The sequence below is a fragment of the Dermacentor andersoni genome, chromosome 8, assembly GCF_023375885.2.
Source record: "Dermacentor andersoni chromosome 8, qqDerAnde1_hic_scaffold, whole genome shotgun sequence".
In the NCBI taxonomy this organism is placed as follows: domain Eukaryota; kingdom Metazoa; phylum Arthropoda; class Arachnida; order Ixodida; family Ixodidae; genus Dermacentor; species Dermacentor andersoni.
The window spans coordinates 126,560,800-126,574,410 of NC_092821.1; the positions used below are offsets into that span (position 1 = coordinate 126,560,800).

General features: G+C 47.4%; 1 protein-coding gene across 1 annotated transcript in view; it reads left to right on the forward strand.

The window, feature by feature from the left end:
* Window positions 1-201: 201 nt before the first annotated feature.
* Window positions 202-13,611, forward strand: part of LOC126525559 (uncharacterized) — an 84,766-nt gene continuing 71,356 nt past the window's right edge. Inside the window, exon 1 of the mRNA XM_055067950.1 lies at window positions 202-506. The gene's annotated coding sequence lies outside the window, so the exon portion shown is untranslated. The remainder of the gene's footprint in view (window positions 507-13,611) is intronic.

Here is a 13,611-nt window from a genome sequence, read left to right on the forward strand (position 1 = left end):
AAACTCGCGCTCGCTCAGGAAGTTACCGGTCCAGGTTACGCTCGCCAATCGGAAGCGGCGCCGGTACGCGCCGGCCGGCCAATGGCGTCGCCCGCTCGGAACCGAGGGCGAGGAGGGAGCCACCTGGTGGAGAGGGAACGCGCGCGCGGCGGCTTTTTATAAAACGTGCACCGCGTCGCCTTCTTGGTCGTGCGGAAAAAACACACACACGCGCACGCGCTGTGCCACCGGAACAGGCAGGCGGGAAGGGGAGCCCACCCGAAACACACACACACCCTCGCGATCGAAAAGGAAGAAGCCCCACCGATTTAAGGTGGCCATGACTTTAGCCTGTACGACCCGCGTTTGACGTGTGTGAGTGCGCGTGAGTGGAGGTGTGAGTGCGGCGGAAGCAAGAAGAGGAGCTCCTTGATCGGAGTGCAGAGGATCGGCACAGTCCCGGCGGCACGTGACAAGAAGAGAGGCAGCCCAGCCGAAACGCCATCATCGGCGAAGCATCGTCAAAGGTTGGTTGGCACCTGCTAATACGTAGCCGTTATTTCCTTACTGGGATCGTCGAGCGCTTGTCGACCGATTGGTTCACTGCAGGCGATTTGCCGAAGACGGTTTTATTTCTATATTCTGGAATAATTTACGTGCTTCGTTTGCCCGAGGTCATGTGTCCTTGTCTGGTATGGTGTAGGGAAAATGAAAGCATGGTCTTGTTGGATATATTCGTCCAGGACTTCATTATTCGCACAATCGAAGAGGCCACTCAAGGTTCGTGCTTGATGCAGATGATGCAGTATTAGAAATTCGCGGGGAAAAGCTCCCAAGACCGATGGAAGAAACTTGCGTCTGCGTTTAGACAGTGCCTTTCAGGGGTACTGCTCTGGGGAGTGAGCGTTCGTCTCCAAAAAGCAAAAAAAGAACGGATGCTGAAAATTTGTTATAAGCGAAATTTCTTTAAACGTGAATGTTATCTACTTATGTAATTAAAGGGAGATTGAACGGTGCGGTGTCTCAGAAGAAGTTATTCCATTTTAACTAGAGCTTACTCCTGTAGTTGTACATTAGCTCATAATTGTTATAGGGAGACCGGAAGGTCTGTCCCCACTGCACAATCTTGAAGCGTGAGCTAAATGTAACACCAGTGCTTTGGATTTATGTGGTTATTTGGAGCCGGGTGAAGTGCACGATAAGAACCATTATCCGTATTTTCTAATCACGCCTGTACTTTCATAGACGTGCCAGTCTTGTACCTGTGAATGTTGTAACCTCATTGTCTTATATAACTATGTGCCATTCTGAACCATGTTAATTTTTTTTTACCCTTAATAAATAGTCAGACACAATCCGAGACTACCGGTTACCTTCTCATCACCTGTCCTACCCTAGCCCGCTCCTTCTTCGTAATTTTGCATACGACAGTATAAGCTCCTTCTTGTAATATAATCTATACGCTCCTCTCCCAATACTTCGACGTCAGGTGATTATTTTTTGTTAATTTACCTGTTACGTTGTCCTCTGACTTTGTAAAGAAAATGTGAAAAAGAAAGAGAACTGCCCAGAATCCTGCCCACAAAGCAAGACAAGCCGCGCGTCGTCTTCAATTGAGGCAAAGGACTAAGTCGAGTGTCCGGTTGAGGACACGTCAATAAAAGAACAGCTTCCTTGTTTCTCAAGCACACGATATGCAGTGAAGGTATGAGCTCGGGTGATCCTTTCATTCCTTTGTGCGTGATGGCAAAGCAGGTAGGGACACCCCCCACGGTAGGTCAGTTAACAAAGCTTTGCGCTGCTGAGCTCAAGGTAAGAGGTTGGATCCCAGCCGCGGCGGCCGCATTCGAATGGAGGGGGGGGGGGGGAGGGGGGGTCGAATGCAAAAACGCTTGAGTACTTAGATTTAGGTGCACGTTAGATAACCCCAGATTGTCCAAATTATTCCAGAGTCCCCCACCAGGGCGTGCCTCATAATCAGGTATTGGTTTTGACTCGTAAAATCCCAGAATTTATTAAACGTTTAGCCGGTAGAGACGTTCTAAGAAACCCTCGTCGCCTCTCAAAAGCGCAGCGATCAAGCTTACACTCTGTTCTACTGATTCCACTTTCTCTCGCTCTCTTTCATTTCCTTTTGACAAGAAGACATATTCCAGTGACGTTGATTTGTGCCGCATGACTTGCTACCGTGTTGCAAAGAACGAGTCACGTATCTGCCATATGGGAGAGACAAATGGACGTTCGAGGAAATTGAGATAACCCGTCTTTGATGTCGCTTCTCGAAGCAGTTGCGAAACCTCGGCACGACTCTGTAATCCCCGGCAACCACGGTTTTCGCGACGAGGGGTGGATACTCGCATTTATGTCTATAATCCTTCGATCGATGAGATATTAAGAAACAAGGAACGAACCTAAGACAAAAAACGATGTGCTGTAGGCTCAGACATATATGGTATATGGCGGTGTTAGCATTCTGGCCAAGTTTGGGCAGACGAAGGCTAGCACATCGCCTTATTAACGCGGTCACTGCCCAGCGGTGGGCGTATGCATGCACAACCTTACAGTTGACGATAGTGCTGTTTATTTTCCGGTTCGTTCTTTGCTTATTTGTACGCATGTTTGGTGTGCCTGTTACGAGGTATGGACACTGCATTTTCTTGTTTTGTTCGACCTTGACAACGCGGGTCATCATCTTCCCTCCCAGGTGGTCCAAATTTCCGGAGTCCCCAACTACGGCGTGCCTCATAATCAGAAAGTGGTTTTGGCACCTAATACCCCATAATTTCATTTTTAACCTCTGGACACCTCCGTCGTAACTTCACTTTCTCTCCTCTAATTCAGTGTGTTGAACTTTTGATCGATGATTGTGGGGATCATTTCCCAGACAAATTTTAATTGTAGAAGTTGTCTTAAGACGAGAAACCAGTCGACCTTTGCGCACGCTAATTAACTTCACCCCTGAAAGCGTAATTCAACTCTGCCTATGGAACATTGAATTCTGTCAGATCGCCGTTCTCAAGGGAAACGCATAGATGAGAAGAAGGAGGAGAAAAAAGAGAAGAAAAAACAAAGAGGTTGGCCAGTGTAAATACCGGCTGGCTAGCCTGCTCTGGAGAAAGGGGTGAAGGGAATTAAACGCGTTTCTCCTATACTTAAGGACTTATGGGCTGTGGCACCAACCCTAAAATTTGTAGCGCATTGCATCGCGTTAAGTTGCGCGCGTATTTGAAATCCCTCCTTTCGCTCTAATGTGGGGAGTATAACGCACGTTATGCGTAAAGCTGGGCATCGTAAGTGACTGTGCTTATCCGGCCACTTACTTGATTGGCACATATTTGTATAATTTTTTTTGAGGGCAGCGATATCTCACGTTTTTTGCGCCAAACAAACATTTGCGTTTTCACGTGAACCGTGCGCAAGTCGGTTTTGACTGATGGCTCTAGTATTCTTCGGAAGCAGTTTTGGCCAGCTGATTTGCGTAAAAACCACGGGTAATGACTGATAGTAGTAATTTTCGACAGCGATTAGATCATACCGGCAGCAATCACAGCAGCCAAATAAATATGAAATTTAAAAACAAATCTGATTTACCGAGCAAGCACAACTGCTTCTTTGTTGACTGATATGTGTGTTGAACCGATACATCAATTTACAAGTGACCACGGTCTGGTAACGACATTGAAAAACGGTCGTCCTCTTTGATGAACGAGTTACACAAAATGAGTTTTATTACCTAGTTAGTCTGTGTTAAAAGGTTGTTGTCATTGTCAGTTATCTTTACTCTGCCGCAGTTAATAGCGCCTGTCAGTCGTGATTACGCGGCAGTTGTCAGGTGACAACTGCTCTCCGCCTGCACATCGTTTAGTCGAGAGATCGTCAGAGACCATATTGCTAAGTAACGGGTGTCAAGCGCGAGAGAGAATAGAAAATACCGGGCGTCGTAATTCCGTTGCCCAGCGTGCCGCGTGCTTCCCTCCGTAGCAGTCTTTCTTTTCCTTCATTGTTCGCGCAATCTCTCGCGTACACTTACTGAGATGCTTAGCGGGCTGCCCGCCGCAGGTAGCGTGATTGTTCGCGCCGTAGAGTATATATACTCCCCTGCTCCCTGCTGTGCCCGACCTTACACTCGAGAGAGGAGGGGGCTGCTGCCTTGAGGAACTCTCGGACGCCCTCCGCGGCCGCCTCATCCGTATAAACACCGCTAACGTAATCACTTCCCGTCTGAGCTTCCCAGCTGTACACGCGAAACAACATGGCGACGCTTGCAGGGTCGCGCGTGTACATACGTACGAAGCCAGAAAGCACCGCGGAATCCACGGGGCACGTGGGTTGAAGGAGAAGAAAGTTTGCGCGTGGTATCAGGATTACGGGCTTGCAGGATATTTGCGCGTGAAATTACTGCCACGTGATCTTTCTTGCATCTTAAAAAAAAAAAAAAAATCTCGCAACGCTTTTGTAGCTTCCGGCGCAGTTAGGTGCAGTCGGCTTGCTCGTATCGAAACTTCTCAGCACCACAATTATTTCTTAACTCTGAAGTTGCTTAATGCCTGAGTGTACCGACAAGTTCCCCCTGAAACGTTCGTAACAGAATTGACGCCGCTACAGGCGTATATACGTTTGAATCGCAGTATTAGTTGACCTTGGCTGACAAGTACGATCTATTGTACTTTCATCATTTTCTCCACTGCTACTTATTTTTAATTCACGTTTCACCCTGGTCATTTGGGACCGGGTGCACAAATCTTTTCTTTCGTGAGTGCTGCATGCTATTGTCCGGCCGCCTTCGCTAATAGTATATCCGACAGCAGGATTGACTGGAATTTGCTCCTTACGAAAGATTATAGCCTAGAAACTTCCTTTTTTTTTTTTTAATAAGGGCTTGTAGTATCATTTTATGCATATGTCTAGCATAACGTTTCCCGCTTTAATTAAAGTCCTCTCTCTCTCTCTCTCTCTCTCTCTCTCTCTCTCTCTCTCTCTACCTCTGTCTCGAGCTGTCCTGCTCGTGTTCATCGACTGCAGAACTCGCTGGCCTAGCTTGTTTCAGAAACCAAGTAGCTTCAATTTCGTTATCAGAGGTATGCCACCGCAATGGTTTTATTTTGCGATTATATCAGAAACAATACTATTTTTATCGCATAAACAGCCTCCCGCGAAGAAATATTTTACGAAGGGGCTCTAGAGTTATTTGTATAGAGACTTGCAGGCATATATGCTGTATAAATGCACAAGGGATTACAAACGGATTGAGAGAGAGTAGGCCGGGCGTACGGTTCCGGACTGCCACAACTGCCTGTATCTCTTCTGCACCGATACTCCTCGACTCTTCGGTTCTTGCCAGCGCGTCGTTTTCCCCTTTGTGCCCGAAACCGCACGAGAGTCCGGTCGTTACGTCGTGCCCCTTCTCTCAGCGACTTGGACTGCCGCCCATGTTAGAGAGCGTCACGCCGAGGTTCCGCTTCTCCGCTGGCTCGCTCCGTAAAGGCTGTCGACAGCGCCAAGATAGATTGGGCCATGTGGCGCAGTCTATCTCGACCGGAAAGTCATTTACGCCAACGGCGTCCGTTCTTTGACAGTTGACTAACGTGTTTCTCTGTAAACGAAGGTCCTTTTCTTTTTTATGCGAGGCAGTACGAGGATTTAGAGGATAAACTTTGACCTCGCTACACGCACGTTATGTCTGAGAGAGCTGTTCGCATTTCGTAATGCCCTGCATATTTCAGTTTGCTTTCATGTTTCATTCGGCTACCTTTCTTCATTGTTTTGACTTCCCGGTGTCACAATAGCATGTTTTAGGGTATCTGTTTCGCTTTCTCTGGTAATGAGAGGGTCGCCTGAGTTAAGCCTATGTTCTTTCTTATCAGTTATTCCTTATTTTCGTGATTTTTGTATTGCACTGTCTACATATGCACGTTTATAGAGTGATAAACTCCCGTATGTCAAAGTGTGACTAGGGAAAATTACTGTTGTAAGCACGTGCAACAGGGTGTCGGTGTCTACTATGCACCAGGTTGTCTTTGACCTCGACCACTTGTTAGACCTGTTCTATGAAACATACAAAAGAATATCCAGTTCGCGTTTTACCCTTGAATATTAGTTGGCATTGCCATTGGTTGTACTTTTATTGGTGGAAGCTTGAAGCGTCTAAGCAAATAGTGGTCATAGTTCATTTTACCCACTTGCAGCTATTGTTCCGCTAGTCTTATATCCCGCTCCAGTTTGTTTATTTGTTTGTTTACTTGTTTGTTTGTTTGTTTGTTTGTTTGTTTGTTTGTTTGTTTGTTTGTTTGTTTGTTTGTTTGTGCAGACGTCGCATCAGCGGCTATATTGTAGTGCACTAGAACAAAATTTATGGGTGCAGAAAACAGTGCGATTACAAAGAGAAAAAACATAATAACAGTAAATAAACAGCGTTATTTATTATTGAAGGGAACTATTAGTTGTACTGGCAGCCTTTAACACTACGCGTTAGCTTGCTCCATCATTACATGATATCTGAAAAAAAAAAGAGACCTGGACATCCGTACGACACATTATTTCGTGGAACTTAGGTGTACGCCTACGACAGTATCATTCCCTAATCTCTAATCGATTCCCTCCACCCCCCTCGAAGCCGCGTTGCACATGTATAAATTACTGGCAAAGGAAAGGGTACGATGCCATATCAGAAGTTTAGGTGTCACATCAGCCTACCAGACCCTGATAAGCGTTGATGTGGCACACATACGGCGATGCGTACGTTCAGCAGCTTGGTTTCTGGGAGCTGTCGAATCGGTTGGTCTATCGCTTTTCCACCTAGCTCAGCCGCAAGGTCACGCGGTGAAATCATTCCCAGTTCAAAATGCATTCTATGCCCCCTATTTTCCAGCGTCTTCTCCTAATCTGAATATTCGAGACGAAAACGATGACGTCACGACATAGGCGGGAGAACGAATGACTGAAGCGTTCATTATGAATGGATTACGGATTTACTTTCGCGCGCATTAACCTGCATCGCACGCGACTGACACTCGTCACCGGAGATTATATACGCTGACAAGCAGAGTAAACATCTCTAACCCAGCGTGAATCCTTGTCCCGACACGGTTTTATACCTCTGATGGCTACAGCAGAAGCCGCGTTTCTTCTTTTTTTTTCTTTATATCAATGCATGAGCGAAAACTGCAATGAATAAAACAAAACGAGCAACACTTTCGGATATGCCCCCCCCCCCCCCTCCCCGGCGTTTACAATCTGCAGTCCCCACTCTTCCTGGAACGTTCTCTTCAAGCCTGCAATTTGCATTCGTGATATCAGCGTCACAACTGGCCCCACAGGTACTCCAAACTACTTGTTGATACCCGACTGCCACCGACTGCAAAATCAGCGCGCCAAGCGTAGTATGGAAGCTGACGTCCGGCTGTGTACGTCATTGGTGGAAATACAATAAAACTGCGACAGGAACTAGGCGAGTTAGTGCACAAGCCTGAATAGCTCAAAAGAGCGAAAGAACGGCGGTAAAACGAAGAGAAAAAAAGAAAAGAAACCCTTGCATAGCGGGAGCTATCAAAAAAGACAGCGGGAATGCATGTTTTCGCGCGCTCTGCGGGCTTGAGAGAGTGTTTCTGATTGTAAATTACACCGTGCCATAAGCTCTGTGACTGGCATCCCGTCGGGTCCACGAAAATGTAGAGGGGGAAAAGTGAAGGAAAACGGTAGAAGGAAAGTGACCCTTTTCGTCAACTGAGCCGCTGAATTGTGCGGTGGACGTCGAGGTATAGAGTTGCGAGACAGGAAGAACATCGAGAAAGCGCGTACACACAAAAGGGACAGTCTCTACGCGGTCGCATCAAAACTTCGATTCCGCAGACCGCGGCGTTTTCTTTCTCGTATTCTTGGCGCTGCGCTCAGCGACCCTGCCTCGCTTTTTCTTGCGGGCCGGTAGGCGTCTCCCCTCTCCGTCTCGGCGGCGATAGCCGTACGGAGAAAGTGAAAGTCGCTTCTTCCTTCTCGGACGAAGAAAATGCGCGAAAAAAAGAAAGAAACAGATCCGCGGGAGCTGACGTCCGTTGGTGTGCTGTCCGTATTCCCTCCCTCCTCTGACGAGCGTCGAAGAGAAACAGACCCCGGGGACGTCGAAAGCAGCAGACGACGACGACGCGCGCGGCCAGTAATCCCCGAGGCGCGAGCCAGGCTGGGCTCGGCTTGATGCCGCCTATTACGCTACGATTATTCCTGTCATCTTGTCTGCCGCTATGCGAACGGGCCTCGTGCCGTGCTGTGTGGGGTGGTGGAAGGGAAGGGAAGAGCGGATTCAGGCGTCTTACCCACCGTTCTCTCTCTCTCTCTCTCTCCCTAGTTGCTAATTTATCTATTTTCTGTTCTCCTTCACCCTGTGTCATCCTTTTCGTGGCCGCCGTCGTTTGCATGCATCGACCAAGCGCGCGTGTGTCAGGAGGGTCTGGGACATCGTCGTCGCATCCGTCCTCTTCTTGCGCGCACTTCTTTTTTCCTTTATTTTATTTTTCTTTCCATCTCTCTTTCTGCAGTTTGGGTAATGTCTCCGCTGGAAGTAGAGGGGGGAGTACTACCACGCTTTCGCCGAAGAAGACTCGCCAAAAGAAAAGGCCCAAAGTGAAAGACAACTTCAGTAGCAAGTGTTTACTGGCAGCGTAGTAGACACCCAAGAGAGACACTCAGTGGCGCTTAATAGCCCTGAGCACTTGGCTAAACAAAAGAGCGCGACTCTTTGACGGTCTGTAAGCCATTCCACGAGTCCATAACGCTACTGCAGCCGTCTAAATCGCGTAACATTCTTGGTGTAGCGGAAGTTTCCTTCCCAACACATGGGGGAGAGGACATTCCTGCATGAGATGTCACTACACGGCGGTACGCAAAGTGCAAATTGCGAGGTTCTAAACAGTTTTGTTGGTGTGTTTGCTTCTCTTTTGACTGAACTTCTCAGGATGCGACGCCTATGCACTCGCTAACGCTTTTCTTGACACGTTTGTGATGTCTGATATACATGTACGTGAGACCCGTTACGCGGCGTCCGGTGTCCAGCGTCCTCCAGCAACAGTAGAAGCAGGTGACATCATGTGCGCCATGCTTACTGAAGACACGACTCCTAAAATGAATAACATTGTACGGATAATTTTGTGCAAGGTCTACGACTTAATTACAGTGCCAAACAAAAGAAAAAAAAAAAGAACGTTCTTTGTTAGTGATTCCGTGGATGTTTCTTTTTTATTTCATTTATACCGGGTAGAAACCATGTCTATGTTTTTTCTCTCTCTCCTCTTCTTTAGCCTCCTTTATTTAAGAGCAAGAGTTTCAGCTGTTACCAACGCAGTTCAGCTTCAGGGACGTTGGTTGAAGTCTTCCTCAGGTAGGCAGAGTCGATGAAGGGGGCTGGTGGAAATGTTTGAAACGCTTGCTTCCCGTTACTATGTTTCACCTCTGAATGGATACGTACATACAAGTCCTAATCTGACGCAACGCCTGCCTTTGGAAATGTAAGCACTGAGGCCCTATGAATGACTAACAACTTCGAAAATGGGAAATCAGGCCCAGTGAAGGACGCGTTCAAGCAACAACAAAAAAAGAAATCATCACTCAGCACACTTGATTGAGAACCCATACGAACGGCCACAAATCGCGCGACTCCCCGAGGAACCGTTGCCTCCCGGCTGCCTATCGGGGCTCTGACGTACAAATCTTCTCCTTGACTCCGTTTGGGTCTTCCTCGTTGCCGGATGATCGGTGCGCTACCGTGTGTTTCGTTCATAAACGAGAGATTCCACTTGCGTGCGGGTTGCGAGGAAGGCCTTCCGCGTCGGCAGGTATAACGGTGCTTCATTTCGCGGGGTTTGATCGCGTCTTGTTTCTTTTGGAAGAGAACAATGACAAAAGGCCTTCGCTCCAACGTCACAAGCCCATCACATAGGCGAACAAATGTGTGGCATTGAGCCTAATTATTGACACCAATTTTCGTTATCATCTCTCATTCGCCAGTTAGCCCTCCCCAGGTATAGGATGGCAAGCTAGATGTATATCTTCTGGTTAACGTCACTGCTTTTCCAATATTATTTCTCCCTCTTTCTATAACATTGTTGAAAAATCACGCATCACTGCCATATATAAACGGTTTCGCGCGCGATAACAACAGCGAATGTGCTGCTCCAACAAAATTTCGTTTACGTGGCTTATCCGTCTACTACATATTAAATTTATTTCATATTAAAGTTATATCACTCACTCACCGGAGCGCTTTTCTAAATTGTTTCTGTGCACAGAAAGTCTAATTTCACGTGCATAGTGCCTCAAGACTAATGCATATAATTTTCTTATAACTTACGGCATACCCAACTTGCAAAATTGTGGTTATGTACAGGGTCAAAGGGGTGAAAATCTGCGGGCTTCTGTTCTCATTCCTGCTACTCGCCGTTGCTTTTCTTGCCCGTTAAATTTAGCGGTAATGGTCAGTGGGCAAAACGAGAAGCCGTCCAAGTCGTACGTTTGTAAGCAACGAAGTGACCCCGTAAAAAGGGTCAGTTCTACGTGGCGCTGCGTTGTACAGCGACGAGGGCGATGTGACAGACGTGGCTTTAAAAGACGAGAAGACGTGAATGGGAAAGCAAATGCAGGGGGCTTCTGTTCTGGTTGAGATTAAGACGAAGTAAACCCACCGTGGTTGCTTAATCGCTATTCTGTTGGGCTGCTAAGCGCAAGGTCGCGAAATCGAATCCCGGCGATGGCGGCCGCATTTTGATGGAGGTGAAGTGAGAAAACACCCGTGTACTTAGATTTAGGTGCATGTTTCCGGAGTCCCCCCACTAAGGCGCGCCTCATAATCAGGTCGCGGTTCTGGCATGCCAAACCGTATAATTTAATTAATTTTTTTTAGATGAAGTAAGTGGTTGCACGGGACATGTACTGACGTAATACAGATAACGGGTGCTTTTATCTCAGTGCTCGTGGTTTGCGTGTACTAGTTTCTCGGGCTGTTTCCGCAACAAGATGCAACACCAACCAGCCCATTGTCTAACTGCTTTACAGATAACGGGTTACCAGCTAGCGCACAGTGCGAACAAAAGAAAGGGAAACGTAATCGCGGACGTCGGAGGTTTAGATGGAGTGATAAGGACGGGCATACATTGAATCGGTGATGGTAGCCAGCGCAATGACTTACAGAGACACTAAACAGAGAACCAAAAACCACAACCGCAAACTTCAACTGAAATTTAATGCGGAAAGTGCATAAATATAAGCCATGAAGACGGAAAAAGGGGGATTACCCTCCTACCTCGACTGACAAGTCACTGCTTCAAACAAAGGTCCATTCATTCATAAAAGACAGACATCACGTGCCTTGTCAAGCACGCCGCTCTTCTTATACTATCATTCGCAGATACTAGATATTTTTTCCCCTTGTGAGCAACGAAGTGTAGTGTCCCTGTAAGTCATTGCGTTGCCTACCATCGTGAATTTGTACCAGCTATAGCCCGATCTAATTGCTTGTTCAGTTACATAGGGTCGAGTCAGGTGAAGTCGGACATGGGTAGATATAGGTCGTTCGGAAATGTCTCACCGGGGACTGAAATAAAAATTGCTATGGTGACAGAGAGCGCTGCGTCACAGCTAGGGTCTTCACAGACTGACACCTCGGTCCGGGTTTGATGACTTGCCGCGGTGTTTTCGCCGCCTGAATTGGCGCGGAGTTCATCCTGTGGATTCACGCAGACTTACCAAAAGGACTCGAGAACCAGAAAAAGAAAACATGTCCAGGACTTCCTCTGAATACCAGCTTCGGGCCATTATGGATTCTATGATCACGTTTCACGAATTCACTCTTCAACGTTTCGTTGTGACCATGCATCGGCCTGAAGCAGTTGGTAGGGGTAGCAGAATGACTGAAAGGTGAGCAAGTTGGCAACGCTTGGGCAGTGCGCGTAACACGGACGAAAGAAGAGGCGAAGGTGATAGACCGGACAGGCGCTGTGCTCACAACAAAATACCAGTACGGTACCCTGCCAGAAACTACATGCGGAATGTCCTTGAACTGTCACCACCAGACTCGAAAGATTTTCACCACGCCACCAGCTCAACCCATGTAGTTTCTTGGAAATATTACCAGACGATACTCTGGGTCTATACGGGAGCAACAGGTACGACGTGTCGGCCAGCTTGGGAATGACGTGTAGTTCATGGATTCGCCTATGCTTCGTCTCCAGCTTCAAACGGCTTTGCGACTTGGTAAAATGATAATTTTCAACAATACATCACGTTATAAATGCAGAAATTTACAATGATTATGCATCTGCGTTGAGTGTCTTGCTGCTTTCATCCGTTATAACAAATGTTTGCTTGCAGATTTAACATAATGGAAGGACGATGAAGCGGAATAATGAACAACACATGAACCTCTGAAGCCACAAACACAAAGCTTAGACAAAGTGCGTGCTACCCGTGATGCTCGTGACAGCTAAACTTTCGCAGGGCCAGAGTTACACCTATTAATTGTAATACTGTCGACATTCGGCAATGCGACTACGGTTAATTCGACTTCCCGCTCAATTCGAACGCACTGAAAAGTCTTAGCGCGAAACCATACATTTCTGTCGAATAAAAAAAAAATTATTAGTTCCAACGTGAAAGCACTTCAATTATTGCAACCCCCGCCGGCATGACCTGAGGCTCCCAGCCGTTACTAAGGCTTGATAACACAAGAAAGTCGCCAGAAAGCGTTACTGCTTGCCTAGCTGTGAAGCTGCTTGACTTCCAGAACTTTACTTTTCCTTTCATTCCTACACTGAGGTAGTGATCGGCGTTCTTCGCCGCCTGCTGGTTGAGTCGCGCTTCAAGAGCAAGAAGCAGACATAATTATGAACTGCTTTAACAATAAAAAGACATTGGAATTGGTTCAGTTTGCCGCCGCTTAATTCGACCTTTCTGATAATTCGGCAAATTCCAATGGTTCAGCAAGGGTTGAATTAAAGGGAGTCGACTGTAGGAAACTTTACACGTCCGATCGACTATTTCGTCTTGGCGATGTAAGGCGGAACAGTTTACGTGCAGCCATCGGTTAGCAATATAACAACGATGAATCACGGTCGAAACATGACGGGACCCGTCTGTTGTCTTTCAACCCGTATGGCAAGATTTGCCTTATGCGTTCATAGAAAATATAGAAGCGGTGGGCACCAGGATAATTGCAGGGAAACGGGATGGGGAGGGGAGGGTGCTGCCGTAGAAGGTGTCGTTTCCAGGTGACGTCATGGAAGTCACCCGCCTCAATAAGCTACCGGACTCTAGAAGACCCCGTTTTTAACCTCTCAGACGGCGGCGACAGCGACGGGCCTGTTACGCGTGACTAAAGCCCGAAAGAAGCGCCGCCAATTTCACCGTACAACCTCCTCCTCCCCAAAATGCCTGGCCAGTTCCAGCTACCTTGCCCGGATGCTCCTGAACCCGCTCGCATGCTGAGGTCCAAAAGAACGGTAAAGAGAGAGAGCAATAAGAAGAAAAATCTGTGCATGGCTGTAGGCGAACTTGCGCCCGGAATCACTGCTTGCACGCTTCGTGTACGGGTTTTTGTCTCGATTGCGGGGTCTGGCCTCCCACAGTTGTCGATGTGCCCGATGCCACCGAGAT